Source organism: Pleurodeles waltl, chromosome 4_1, assembly GCF_031143425.1.
Source record: "Pleurodeles waltl isolate 20211129_DDA chromosome 4_1, aPleWal1.hap1.20221129, whole genome shotgun sequence".
NCBI lineage: Eukaryota > Metazoa > Chordata > Amphibia > Caudata > Salamandridae > Pleurodeles > Pleurodeles waltl.
Window position 1 is genome coordinate 76,464,055 of NC_090442.1, and position 14,834 is coordinate 76,478,888.

Here is a 14,834-nt window from a genome sequence, read left to right on the forward strand (position 1 = left end):
AGAATTGAAAAAAGCGATACAGAAAGAAATTGACAGCTTCTTTAAAGTATTAAGGGGGCACCCGGATTTGAACCAGGGACCTCTTGATTTGCAGTCAAATGCTCTACCACTGAGCTATACCCCCTTGTTGTACTATCTGGAAGTGGATGGACTAGAAACTGCTGCTGTGGATCTCATCAGAACGGCTTCCTCTTTTATAGGCTCTCTATACCACCTGCTGATTTATTAGTCACAGGGTCTGGGACACAGCCTGACTCATGCCCCTGGCTACAAGCTGATGGACACACTCAACACACCTGATGCTTCACTATTCACACCAAACCACATAGCATGACAGCAGGTCCTAGGCCAAGGGTGCCAATTCACTCTCAAGCTTACTCTTGCTTCACTAGTCACAGGGACTGCTATGGAGACCGGCTGCTGGTCCTTTCACACAACCCTCTTACGGACGCAGATAAAACCTAAAACTCTTTTTAATTAGTGGTTTTTCTGTGACATACTTTCAAGAAATCTCCAGAAATTGAAATAAGTAACAGAGAATTATTTTTTTGTTCCTTAAAAGGAGAAGTGGGAAGCAGGACTTGAGCTGGGGACCTCTTGATCTGCAGTCACATACTTTACTGCTGAGCTATACACATCCTCTTTTCCTGAAATATGCCTTCACACACACCTTATTACTGCGAGCAGCAGGCTGTAGAGTGCAGACGTCACATATAATACCATGGACTCTGACTAGCACTGAGTTATACCTACTCTGGGATTCCAGCTGTGGGACTAGCTTACTCTCTTGTCTACTCACCATGCTGGAAGTGAGAGTGAGTCTTACTCTCTTCTGCAATCACTCTGTGCCCTAAATTTCAGTCTTAGTCTCTCGTCTGCTCACTCTCTGCAGTAAGTGTGCAAAGCTGTCAGTGACTCAGCCAGTCTAAGCCTCCTAGCTCATTTAAAAATCCACTGCCTCAGACATTGACAGAACACAACTCTAGTGAGGAAAGACTTCTTTTTAACAGTGCTTTGGTTAGCAGTACCATACAACTCTCACACAGTCACTATCTCTTCTAATCGATGCAAGTTCACATAGATGTCTTTTAAAATGCAATTTCTGTGTCCCTCACGTGGTAATGTCTTTAACAATGCTATATCTTTGTTTTATGGTAAAACAATTTGATATGGTATACATATTGGACCAGTCTTACTGTACATTCTAGTAACGGTAAGCTGGCGTGATACTAGTGAAACACACTGGAAACAGTACACAGGCCAGTCACAGTGTACCAGCATTTGGGTCCAGTTTTGTCTAGCCGACGTTACCTTACATACTAATTACAGTAAATAGGTGTGCTACTGGAGAAAGACACAAGTAACAGCATGCAGGCATTTGTTTCTTACACATATTACTATCAGTAAGCACACATGCTACTGTCCAAACTCAGTTCTAAAACTGCAGAGACTTCTGTTACAGTATAAGGACATTTGTGAAAGCATTACGGGCATACAGTGTCCACACACTCACATCTTTGCTGCTGTACAGGCACACAGTGTTTCTTAAAGCACAACAAATCAGCTGGGCTGTGGTAAATACAGTGGAATTTAGAAACTCGTGATTTGTTTACCTATGTATTTTTTCTTTGCACCTGCAATTTCTGCTATATGCTCAATTATTAGAAGCAATGCTTGTTAATAAATCCATGCCGTAAAACATTATCTGTGTGCTGCACACTACAGAATGTAGAAAGATGTATTAAAGTACACAGTATCATGCTGTGTACACAAATTTCAATTTGTCCCTGTGTGCCAATGTACGAACTCTTGTTTTACTCGAATTGATCCATGGTGCAGTTACTGGGCGTGAGTGTGAAAACTGTTAATTTTCGCACAACAGTCTTAAGGATGCACATAAAACTTTGAGCTATTTTGTTTAAATAGTCGTTTTAGTGTGAAATACTTTCAATAAATCCCCAAGAATTGTAGAAAGTGATATAGAAAGAAATTGAAAGCTTCTTTCATGTGTGAAGGGGGCACCCAGATTGATCCATGGTGCAGTTACTGGGTGTGAGTGTGAAAACTGTTAATTTTCAAAAAGAGTCATAAGGATGCACATAAAACTTTGAGCTATTTTGCTTAATTAGTCGTTTTAGTGTGACATACTTTCAAAAAATCCCCAAGAATTGAAAAAAGCGATACAGAAAGAAATTGACAGCTTCTTTAAAGTATTAAGGGGGCACCCGGATTTGAACCAGGGACCTCTCGATCTACAGTCAAACGCTCTACCACTGAGCTATACCCCCTTGTTGTACTATCTGGAAGTGGATGGACTAGAAACTGCTGCTGTGGATCTCATCAGAACGGCTTCCTCTTTTATAGGCTCTCTATACCACCTGCTGATTTATTAGTCACAGGGTCTGGGACACAGCCTGACTCATGCCCCTGGCTACAAGCTGATGGACACACTCAACACACCTGATGCTTCACTATTCACACCAAAATACATAGCATGACAGCAGGTCCTAGGCCAAGGGTGCCAATTCACTCTCAAGCTTACTCTTGCTTCACTAGTCACAGGGACTGCTATGGAGACCGGCTGCTGGTCCTTTCACACAACCCTCTTACGGACGCAGATAAAACCTAAAACTCTTTTTAATTAGTGGTTTTTCTGTGACATACTTTCAAGAAATCTCCAGAAATTGAAATAAGTAACAGAGAATTTTTTTTTTGTTCCTTAAAAGGAGAAGTGGGAAGCAAGACTTGAACTGGGGACCTCTTGATCTGCAGTCACATACTTTACTGCTGAGCTATACACATCCTCTTGTCCTGAAATATGCCTTCACACACACCTTATTACTGCGAGCAGCAGGCTGTAGAGTGCAGACGTCACATATAATACCATGGACTCTGACTAGCACTGAGTTATACCTACTCTGGGATTCCAGCTGTGGGACTAGCTTACTCTCTTGTCTACTCACCATGCTGGAAGTGAGAGTGAGTCTTACTCTCTTCTGCAATCACTCTGTGCCCTAAATTTCAGTCTTAGTCTCTCGTCTGCTCACTCTCTGCAGTAAGTGTGCAAAGCTGTCAGTGACTCAGCCAGTCTAAGCCTCCTAGCTCATTTAAAAATCCACTGCCTCAGACATTGACAGAACACAACTCTAGTGAGGAAAGACTTCTTTTTAACAGTGCTTTGGTTAGCAGTACCATACAACTCTCACACAGTCACTATCTCTTCTAATCGATGCAAGTTCACATACAGTAGATGTCTTTTAAAATGCAATGTCTGTGTCCCTCACGTGGTAATGTCTTTAACAATGCTATATCTTTGTTTTATGGTAAAACAATTTGATATGGTATACATATTGGACCAGTCTTACTGTACATTCTAGTAACGGTAAGCTGGCGTGATACTAGTGAAACACACTGGAAACAGTACACAGGCCAGTCACAGTGTACCAGCATTTGGGTCCAGTTTTGTCTAGCCGACGTTACCTTACATACTAATTACAGTAAATAGGTGTGCTACTGGAGAAAGACACAAGTAACAGCATGCAGGCATTTGTTTCTTACACATATTACTATCAGTAAGCACACATGCTACTGTCCAAACTCAGTTCTAAAACTGCAGAGACTTCTGTTACAGTATAAGGACATTTGTGAAAGCATTACGGGCATACAGTGTCCACACACTCACATCTTTGCTGCTGTACAGGCACACAGTGTTTCTTAAAGCACAACAAATCAGCTGTGCTGTGGTAAATACAGTGGAATTTAGAAACTTGTGATTTGTTTACCTATGTACAGTATTTTTTCTTTGCACCTGCAATTTCTGCTATATGCTCAATTATTAGAAGCAATGCTTGTTAATAAATCCATGCCGTAAAACATTAGCTGTGTGCTGCACACTACAGAATGTAGAAAGATGTATTAAAGTACACAGTATCATGCTGTGTACACAAATTTCAATTTGTCCCTGTGTGCCAATGTACGAACTCTTGTTTTACTCGAATTGATCCACGGTGCAGTTACTGGGCGTGAGTGTGAAAACTGTTAATTTTCGCACAACAGTCTTAAGGATGCACATAAAACTTTGAGCTATTTTGTTTAAATAGTCGTTTTAGTGTGAAATACTTTCAATAAATCCCCAAGAATTGTAGAAAGTGATATAGAAAGAAATTGAAAGCTTCTTTCATGTGTGAAGGGGGCACCCAGATTGATCCATGGTGCAGTTACTGGGTGTGAGTGTGAAAACTGTTAATTTTCAACAAGAGTCATAAGGATGCACATAAAACTTTGAGCTATTTTGCTTAATTAGTCGTTTTAGTGTGACATACTTTCAAAAAATCCCCAAGAATTGAAAAAAGCGATACAGAAAGAAATTGACAGCTTCTTTAAAGTATTAAGGGGGCACCCGGATTTGAACCAGGGACCTCTTGATTTGCAGTCAAATGCTCTACCACTGAGCTATACCCCCTTGTTGTACTATCTGGAAGTGGATGGACTAGAAACTGCTGCTGTGGATCTCATCAGAACGGCTTCCTCTTTTATAGGCTCTCTATACCACCTGCTGATTTATTAGTCACAGGGTCTGGGACACAGCCTGACTCATGCCCCTGGCTACAAGCTGATGGACACACTCAACACACCTGATGCTTCACTATTCACACCAAAATACATAGCATGACAGCAGGTCCTAGGCCAAGGGTGCCAATTCACTCTCAAGCTTACTCTTGCTTCACTAGTCACAGGGTCTGCTATGGAGACCGGCTGCTGGTCCTTTCACACAACCCTCTTACGGACGCAGATAAAACCTAAAACTCTTTTTAATTAGTGGTTTTTCTGTGACATACTTTCAAGAAATCTCCAGAAATTGAAATAAGTAACAGAGAATTTTTTTTTTGTTCCTTAAAAGGAGAAGTGGGAAGCAAGACTTGAACTGGGGACCTCTTGATCTGCAGTCACATACTTTACTGCTGAGCTATACACATCCTCTTTTCCTGAAATATGCCTTCACACACACCTTATTACTGCGAGCAGCAGGCTGTAGAGTGCAGACGTCACATATAATACCATGGACTCTGACTAGCACTGAGTTATACCTACTCTGGGATTCCAGCTGTGGGACTAGCTTACTCTCTTGTCTACTCACCATGCTGGAAGTGAGAGTGAGTCTTACTCTCTTCTGCAATCACTCTGTGCCCTAAATTTCAGTCTTAGTCTCTCGTCTGCTCACTCTCTGCAGTAAGTGTGCAAAGCTGTCAGTGACTCAGCCAGTCTAAGCCTCCTAGCTCATTTAAAAATCCACTGCCTCAGACATTGACAGAACACAACTCTAGTGAGGAAAGACTTCTTTTTAACAGTGCTTTGGTTAGCAGTACCATACAACTCTCACACAGTCACTATCTCTTCTAATCGATGCAAGTTCACATAGATGTCTTTTAAAATGCAATTTCTGTGTCCCTCACGTGGTAATGTCTTTAACAATGCTATATCTTTGTTTTATGGTAAAACAATTTGATATGGTATACATATTGGACCAGTCTTACTGTACATTCTAGTAACGGTAAGCTGGCGTGATACTAGTGAAACACACTGGAAACAGTACACAGGCCAGTCACAGTGTACCAGCATTTGGGTCCAGTTTTGTCTAGCCGACGTTACCTTACATACTAATTACAGTAAATAGGTGTGCTACTGGAGAAAGACACAAGTAACAGCATGCAGGCATTTGTTTCTTACACATATTACTATCAGTAAGCACACATGCTACTGTCCAAACTCAGTTCTAAAACTGCAGAGACTTCTGTTACAGTATAAGGACATTTGTGAAAGCATTACGGGCATACAGTGTCCACACACTCACATCTTTGCTGCTGTACAGGCACACAGTGTTTCTTAAAGCACAACAAATCAGCTGTGCTGTGGTAAATACAGTGGAATTTAGAAACTCGTGATTTGTTTACCTATGTATTTTTTCTTTGCACCTGCAATTTCTGCTATATGCTCAATTATTAGAAGCAATGCTTGTTAATAAATCCATGCCGTAAAACATTATCTGAGTGCTGCACACTACAGAATGTAGAAAGATGTATTAAAGTACACAGTATCATGCTGTGTACACAAATTTCAATTTGTCCCTGTGTGCCAATGTACGAACTCTTGTTTTACTCGAATTGATCCATGGTGCAGTTACTGGGCGTGAGTGTGAAAACTGTTAATTTTCGCACAACAGTCTTAAGGATGCACATAAAACTTTGAGCTATTTTGTTTAAATCGTCGTTTTAGTGTGAAATACTTTCAATAAATCCCCAAGAATTGTAGAAAGTGATATAGAAAGAAATTGAAAGCTTCTTTCATGTGTGAAGGGGGCACCCAGATTGATCCATGGTGCAGTTACTGGGTGTGAGTGTGAAAACTGTTAATTTTCAAAAAGAGTCATAAGGATGCACATAAAACTTTGAGCTATTTTGCTTAATAAGTCGTTTTAGTGTGACATACTTTCAAAAAATCCCCAAGAATTGAAAAAAGCGATACAGAAAGAAATTGACAGCTTCTTTAAAGTATTAAGGGGGCACCCGGATTTGAACCAGAGACCTCTTGATCTGCAGTCAAATGCTCTACCACTGAGCTATACCCCCTTGTTGTACTATCTGGAAGTGGATGGACTAGAAACTGCTGCTGTGGATCTCATCAGAACGGCTTCCTCTTTTATAGGCTCTCTATACCACCTGCTGATTTATTAGTCACAGGGTCTGGGACACAGCCTGACTCATGCCCCTGGCTACAAGCTGATGGACACACTCAACACACCTGATGCTTCACTATTCACACCAAAATACATAGCATGACAGCAGGTCCTAGGCCAAGGGTGCCAATTCACTCTCAAGCTTACTCTTGCTTCACTAGTCACAGGGACTGCTATGGAGACCGGCTGCTGGTCCTTTCACACAACCCTCTTACGGACGCAGATAAAACCTAAAACTCTTTTTAATTAGTGGTTTTTCTGTGACATACTTTCAAGAAATCTCCAGAAATTGAAATAAGTAACAGAGAATTTTTTTTTTGTTCCTTAAAAGGAGAAGTGGGAAGCAAGACTTGAACTGGGGACCTCTTGATCTGCAGTCACATACTTTACTGCTGAGCTATACACATCCTGTTGTCCTGAAATATGCCTTCACACACACCTTATTACTGCGAGCAGCAGGCTGTAGAGTGCAGACGTCACATATAATACCATGGACTCTGACTAGCACTGAGTTATACCTACTCTGGGATTCCAGCTGTGGGACTAGCTTACTCTCTTGTCTACTCACCATGCTGGAAGTGAGAGTGAGTCTTACTCTCTTCTGCAATCACTCTGTGCCCTAAATTTCAGTCTTAGTCTCTCGTCTGCTCACTCTCTGCAGTAAGTGTGCAAAGCTGTCAGTGACTCAGCCAGTCTAAGCCTCCTAGCTCATTTAAAAATCCACTGCCTCAGACATTGACAGAACACAACTCTAGTGAGGAAAGACTTCTTTTTAACAGTGCTTTGGTTAGCAGTACCATACAACTCTCACACAGTCACTATCTCTTCTAATCGATGCAAGTTCACATACAGTAGATGTCTTTTAAAATGCAATGTCTGTGTCCCTCACGTGGTAATGTCTTTAACAATGCTATATCTTTGTTTTATGGTAAAACAATTTGATATGGTATACATATTGGACCAGTCTTACTGTACATTCTAGTAACGGTAAGCTGGCGTGATACTAGTGAAACACACTGGAAACAGTACACAGGCCAGTCACAGTGTACCAGCATTTGGGTCCAGTTTTGTCTAGCCGACGTTACCTTACATACTAATTACAGTAAATAGGTGTGCTACTGGAGAAAGACACAAGTAACAGCATGCAGGCATTTGTTTCTTACACATATTACTATCAGTAAGCACACATGCTACTGTCCAAACTCAGTTCTAAAACTGCAGAGACTTCTGTTACAGTATAAGGACATTTGTGAAAGCATTACGGGCATACAGTGTCCACACACTCACATCTTTGCTGCTGTACAGGCACACAGTGTTTCTTAAAGCACAACAAATCAGCTGTGCTGTGGTAAATACAGTGGAATTTAGAAACTTGTGATTTGTTTACCTATGTACAGTATTTTTTCTTTGCACCTGCAATTTCTGCTATATGCTCAATTATTAGAAGCAATGCTTGTTAATAAATCCATGCCGTAAAACATTAGCTGTGTGCTGCACACTACAGAATGTAGAAAGATGTATTAAAGTACACAGTATCATGCTGTGTACACAAATTTCAATTTGTCCCTGTGTGCCAATGTACGAACTCTTGTTTTACTCGAATTGATCCACGGTGCAGTTACTGGGCGTGAGTGTGAAAACTGTTAATTTTCGCACAACAGTCTTAAGGATGCACATAAAACTTTGAGCTATTTTGTTTAAATAGTCGTTTTAGTGTGAAATACTTTCAATAAATCCCCAAGAATTGTAGAAAGTGATATAGAAAGAAATTGAAAGCTTCTTTCATGTGTGAAGGGGGCACCCAGATTGATCCATGGTGCAGTTACTGGGTGTGAGTGTGAAAACTGTTAATTTTCAACAAGAGTCATAAGGATGCACATAAAACTTTGAGCTATTTTGCTTAATTAGTCGTTTTAGTGTGACATACTTTCAAAAAATCCCCAAGAATTGAAAAAAGCGATACAGAAAGAAATTGACAGCTTCTTTAAAGTATTAAGGGGGCACCCGGATTTGAACCAGGGACCTCTTGATTTGCAGTCAAATGCTCTACCACTGAGCTATACCCCCTTGTTGTACTATCTGGAAGTGGATGGACTAGAAACTGCTGCTGTGGATCTCATCAGAACGGCTTCCTCTTTTATAGGCTCTCTATACCACCTGCTGATTTATTAGTCACAGGGTCTGGGACACAGCCTGACTCATGCCCCTGGCTACAAGCTGATGGACACACTCAACACACCTGATGCTTCACTATTCACACCAAAATACATAGCATGACAGCAGGTCCTAGGCCAAGGGTGCCAATTCACTCTCAAGCTTACTCTTGCTTCACTAGTCACAGGGTCTGCTATGGAGACCGGCTGCTGGTCCTTTCACACAACCCTCTTACGGACGCAGATAAAACCTAAAACTCTTTTTAATTAGTGGTTTTTCTGTGACATACTTTCAAGAAATCTCCAGAAATTGAAATAAGTAACAGAGAATTTTTTTTTTGTTCCTTAAAAGGAGAAGTGGGAAGCAAGACTTGAACTGGGGACCTCTTGATCTGCAGTCACATACTTTACTGCTGAGCTATACACATCCTCTTTTCCTGAAATATGCCTTCACACACACCTTATTACTGCGAGCAGCAGGCTGTAGAGTGCAGACGTCACATATAATACCATGGACTCTGACTAGCACTGAGTTATACCTACTCTGGGATTCCAGCTGTGGGACTAGCTTACTCTCTTGTCTACTCACCATGCTGGAAGTGAGAGTGAGTCTTACTCTCTTCTGCAATCACTCTGTGCCCTAAATTTCAGTCTTAGTCTCTCGTCTGCTCACTCTCTGCAGTAAGTGTGCAAAGCTGTCAGTGACTCAGCCAGTCTAAGCCTCCTAGCTCATTTAAAAATCCACTGCCTCAGACATTGACAGAACACAACTCTAGTGAGGAAAGACTTCTTTTTAACAGTGCTTTGGTTAGCAGTACCATACAACTCTCACACAGTCACTATCTCTTCTAATCGATGCAAGTTCACATAGATGTCTTTTAAAATGCAATGTCTGTGTCCCTCACGTGGTAATGTCTTTAACAATGCTATATCTTTGTTTTATGGTAAAACAATTTGATATGGTATACATATTGGACCAGTCTTACTGTACATTCTAGTAACGGTAAGCTGGCGTGATACTAGTGAAACACACTGGAAACAGTACACAGGCCAGTCACAGTGTACCAGCATTTGGGTCCAGTTTTGTCTAGCCGACGTTACCTTACATACTAATTACAGTAAATAGGTGTGCTACTGGAGAAAGACACAAGTAACAGCATGCAGGCATTTGTTTCTTACACATATTACTATCAGTAAGCACACATGCTACTGTCCAAACTCAGTTCTAAAACTGCAGAGACTTCTGTTACAGTATAAGGACATTTGTGAAAGCATTACGGGCATACAGTGTCCACACACTCACATCTTTGCTGCTGTACAGGCACACAGTGTTTCTTAAAGCACAACAAATCAGCTGTGCTGTGGTAAATACAGTGGAATTTAGAAACTTGTGATTTGTTTACCTATGTATTTTTTCTTTGCACCTGCAATTTCTGCTATATGCTCAATTATTAGAAGCAATGCTTGTTAATAAATCCATGCCGTAAAACATTAGCTGTGTGCTGCACACTACAGAATGTAGAAAGATGTATTAAAGTACACAGTATCATGCTGTGTACACAAATTTCAATTTGTCCCTGTGTGCCAATGTACGAACTCTTGTTTTACTCGAATTGATCCATGGTGCAGTTACTGGGCGTGAGTGTGAAAACTGTTAATTTTCGCACAACAGTCTTAAGGATGCACATAAAACTTTGAGCTATTTTGTTTAAATAGTCGTTTTAGTGTGAAATACTTTCAATAAATCCCCAAGAATTGTAGAAAGTGATATAGAAAGAAATTGAAAGCTTCTTTCATGTGTGAAGGGGGCACCCAGATTGATCCATGGTGCAGTTACTGGGTGTGAGTGTGAAAACTGTTAATTTTCAACAAGAGTCATAAGGATGCACATAAAACTTTGAGTTATTTTGCTTAATTAGTCGTTTTAGTGTGACATACTTTCAAAAAATCCCCAAGAATTGAAAAAAGCGATACAGAAAGAAATTGACAGCTTCTTTAAAGTATTAAGGAGGCACCCGGATTTGAACCAGGGACCTCTTGATTTGCAGTCAAATGCTCTACCACTGAGCTATACCCCCTTGTTGTACTATCTGGAAGTGGATGGACTAGAAACTGCTGCTGTGGATCTCATCAGAACGGCTTCCTCTTTTATAGGCTCTCTATACCACCTGCTGATTTATTAGTCACAGGGTCTGGGACACAGCCTGACTCATGCCCCTGGCTACAAGCTGATGGACACACTCAACACACCTGATGCTTCACTATTCACACCAAAATACATAGCATGACAGCAGGTCCTAGGCCAAGGGTGCCAATTCACTCTCAAGCTTACTCTTGCTTCACTAGTCACAGGGACTGCTATGGAGACCGGCTGCTGGTCCTTTCACACAACCCTCTTACGGACGCAGATAAAACCTAAAACTCTTTTTAATTCAATCAATCAATCAATCAGTCGCATTTATAAAGCGCGCTACTCACCCGTAAGGGTCTCAAGGCGCTGTGGGGGGGGGGGTTCAATGCTCGAAGAGCCAGGTCTTGAGCTGCCGTCTGAAGTGAAGGTGGTCTTGTATGGCGCGAAGGTGGCTGGGAAGGGAGTTCCAGGTCTTCACTGCTAGGTAAGAGAAGGACCTGCCTCCGGCAGTGGCTTTGCGAATGCGTGGTACGGCTGCCAGGGCTTGTCCGGTCGAGCGTAGGGTGCGAGGAGGAGTGTAGAAGGAGATGCGGTGGTTGATGAGTTCTGGTCTGCGGTTGTGCAGGGCTTTGTGTGCGTGGGTGAGGAGTCTGAAGGTTATCCTCTTGTTGACTGGGAGCCAGTGGAGTTTCCTCAGGTGTCCGGAGATGTGGTTGTGGCGGGGTATGTTCAGGATAAGTCGTGCAGCAGCCTTCTGGATTCGTTGTAGTTTCCTCTGTAGCTTGATGGTGATGCCGGCGTACAGAGCGTTCCCATAGTCCAAGCGACTGGTGACGAGGGCGTGGGTGACGGTCTTCCTGGTGTCGGTGGGGATCCAGCGGAAGATCTTGCGGAGCATGCGGAGGGTGTTGAAGCATGCTGAGGTCACCGAGTTGACCTGTCTGGTCATGGAGAGGGAAGAGTCCAGGATGAAACCGAGGTTGCGTGCGTGGTTGGTGGGTTGGGGAGTGCTGCCTAGGGCAGGAGGCCACCAGGAGTCGTCCCAGGCGGTTGGTGTAGGGCCGAGGATGAGGACCTCCGTTTTCTCTGTATTCAGTTTAAGCCGGCTGTCTGTCATCCAGTTCGCTACTTCCTTCATGCCTTCGTGTAGTCTGGTTCTTGCTGAGGTGGGGTCGTTGGTGAGGGATAGGATGAGCTGGGTGTCGTCTGCGTAGGATATGAGGTTGAGTCCGTGTTTGCGTGCGATGTTCGCCAGGGGGGTCATGTAGATGTTGAAGAGGGTGGGGCTGAGGGAGGATCCCTGGGGGACGCCGCAGATGATCTCCGTAGCCGTGGATCTGAAGGGGGGGAGGCGGACTCTCTGAGTTCTTCCGGAGAGGAAGGAGGTGATCCATTCCAGGGCCTTGCCTCTGATGCCGGCGTTGCTTAGGCGACGTATCAGGGTGCGGTGGCAGACCGTGTCGAATGCTGCAGAGAGGTCCAGGAGTATGAGGGCCACGGTTTCTCCTTTGTCGGTCAGGGATCTGATGTCGTCCGTGGCTGCGATGAGGGCGGTCTCGGTGCTGTGGTTAGCTCTGAAGCCGAACTGTGAGGGGTCGAGTGAGTCGTTGGTTTCCAGGGCGGTGGTGAGTTGAGCGTTGACGATTTTCTCGATCACTTTGGCGGGGAACGGTAGGAGCGAGATGGGCCGGAAGTTTTTGAGTTCGGTGGGGTCTGCTGTTGGTTTCTTTAGGAGGGCGTTCAGTTCAGCGTGCTTCCAGTTCTCCGGGAAGTTGGCGGTGGAAAAGGATGTGTTGATGAAGTCTCGGAGGTGGGGTGCGATGATGTTGTCGGCTTTGTTGAAGATGTGGTGCGGACAGGGGTCGGATGGTGATCCTGAGTGGATGGAGTTCATGACGCGGGTGGTTTCCTCAGTGGAGGTTGAGTTCCAGGTGTGGATGGTGGTGTTGTCGGTGGCGGGTTCCGGTGGAGGGTTCGAGTTGGTTGTGGTGAAGCTGTTGTAGATGTCGGTGATCTTGTGGTGGAAGAAAGCTGCGAGGGAGTCGCAGAGGTCCTGTGAGGGAGGGATGGAGTTGTTTTCGGCATCGGGGTGGAGAGCTCTTTGACGATGCCAAATAGTTCCTTGCTGTTGTGGGCGTTGCTGTCTAGTCTGTTCTGGAAGGCTGATTTTCGTGCTGCGCGGAGGAGTTGGTGGTGTTTGCGGGTGGCGTTTTTGAGAGCAGACATGTTTTCGTCGGTCTGGTTGAGGCGCCAAGTCTTAGTGGTTTTTCTGTGACATACTTTCAAGAAATCTCCAGAAATTGAAATAAGTAACAGAGAATTTTTTTTTTGTTCCTTAAAAGGAGAAGTGGGAAGCAGGACTTGAGCTGGGGACCTCTTGATCTGCAGTCACATACTTTACTGCTGAGCTATACACATCCTCTTTTCCTGAAATATGCGTTCACACACACCTTATTACTGCGAGCAGCAGGCTGTAGAGTGCAGACGTCACATATAATACCATGGACTCTGACTAGCACTGAGTTATACCTACTCTGGGATTCCAGCTGTGGGACTAGCTTACTCTCTTGGCTACTCACCATGCTGGAAGTGAGAGTGAGTCTTACTCTCTTCTGCAATCACTCTGTGCCCTAAATTTCAGTCTTAGTCTCTCGTCTGCTCACTCTCTGCAGTAAGTGTGCAAAGCTGTCAGTGACTCAGCCAGTCTAAGCCTCCTAGCTCATTGAAAAATCCACTGCCTCAGACATTGACAGAACACAACTCTAGTGAGGAAAGACTTCTTTTTAACAGTGCTTTGGTTAGCAGTACCATACAACTCTCACACAGTCACTATCTCTTCTAATCGATGCAAGTTCACATAGATGTCTTTTAAAATGCAATTTCTGTGTCCATCACGTGGTAATGTCTTTAACAATGCTATATCTTTGTTTTATGGTAAAACAATTTGATATGGTATACATATTGGACCAGTCTTACTGTACATTCTAGTAACGGTAAGCTGGCGTGATACTAGTGAAACACACTGGAAACAGTACACAGGCCAGTCACAGTGTACCAGCATTTGGGTCCAGTTTTGTCTAGCCGACGTTACCTTACATACTAATTACAGTAAATAGGTGTGCTACTGGAGAAAGACACAAGTAACAGCATGCAGGCATTTGTTTCTTACACATATTACTATCAGTAAGCACACATGCTACTGTCCAAACTCAGTTCTAAAACTGCAGAGACTTCTGTTACAGTATAAGGACATTTGTGAAAGCATTACGGGCATACAGTGTCCACACACTCACATCTTTGCTGCTGTACAGGCACACAGTGTTTCTTAAAGCACAACAAATCAGCTGTGCTGTGGTAAATACAGTGGAATTTAGAAACTCGTGATTTGTTTACCTATGTATTTTTTCTTTGCACCTGCAATTTCTGCTATATGCTCAATTATTAGAAGCAATGCTTGTTAATAAATCCATGCCGTAAAACATTATCTGTGTGCTGCACACTACAGAATGTAGAAAGATGTATTAAAGTACACAGTATCATGCTGTGTACACAAATTTCAATTTGTCCCTGTGTGCCAATGTACGAACTCTTGTTTTACTCGAATTGATCCATGGTGCAGTTACTGGGCGTGAGTGTGAAAACTGTTAATTTTCGCACAACAGTCTTAAGGATGCACATAAAACTTTGAGCTATTTTGTTTAAATCGTCGTTTTAGTGTGAAATACTTTCAATAAATCCCCAAGAATTGTAGAAAGTGATATAGAAAGAAATTGAAAGCTTCTTTCATGTGTGAAGGGGGCACCCAGATTGATCCATG

The 14,834-nt window shown here is 42.9% G+C and overlaps 6 non-coding genes across 6 annotated transcripts; all 6 read right to left on the minus strand.

The window, feature by feature from the left end:
• Positions 1–52: 52 nt before the first annotated feature.
• Positions 53–124, minus strand: TRNAC-GCA (transfer RNA cysteine (anticodon GCA)). Its single transcript has one exon. It is a non-coding gene; the product is annotated as a tRNA-Cys (tRNA).
• A 2,092-nt stretch (positions 125–2,216) lies between these two features.
• TRNAY-GUA (transfer RNA tyrosine (anticodon GUA)) lies at positions 2,217–2,288 on the minus strand. Its single transcript has one exon. It is a non-coding gene; the product is annotated as a tRNA-Tyr (tRNA).
• A 2,102-nt stretch (positions 2,289–4,390) lies between these two features.
• Positions 4,391–4,462, minus strand: TRNAC-GCA (transfer RNA cysteine (anticodon GCA)). Its single transcript has one exon. It is a non-coding gene; the product is annotated as a tRNA-Cys (tRNA).
• Positions 4,463–6,554: 2,092 nt separating this feature from the next.
• Positions 6,555–6,626, minus strand: TRNAC-GCA (transfer RNA cysteine (anticodon GCA)). Its single transcript has one exon. It is a non-coding gene; the product is annotated as a tRNA-Cys (tRNA).
• Positions 6,627–8,728: 2,102 nt separating this feature from the next.
• TRNAC-GCA (transfer RNA cysteine (anticodon GCA)) lies at positions 8,729–8,800 on the minus strand. The gene has a single exon. It is a non-coding gene; the product is annotated as a tRNA-Cys (tRNA).
• A 2,092-nt stretch (positions 8,801–10,892) lies between these two features.
• Positions 10,893–10,964, minus strand: TRNAC-GCA (transfer RNA cysteine (anticodon GCA)). The gene has a single exon. It is a non-coding gene; the product is annotated as a tRNA-Cys (tRNA).
• Positions 10,965–14,834: the final 3,870 nt, after the last annotated feature.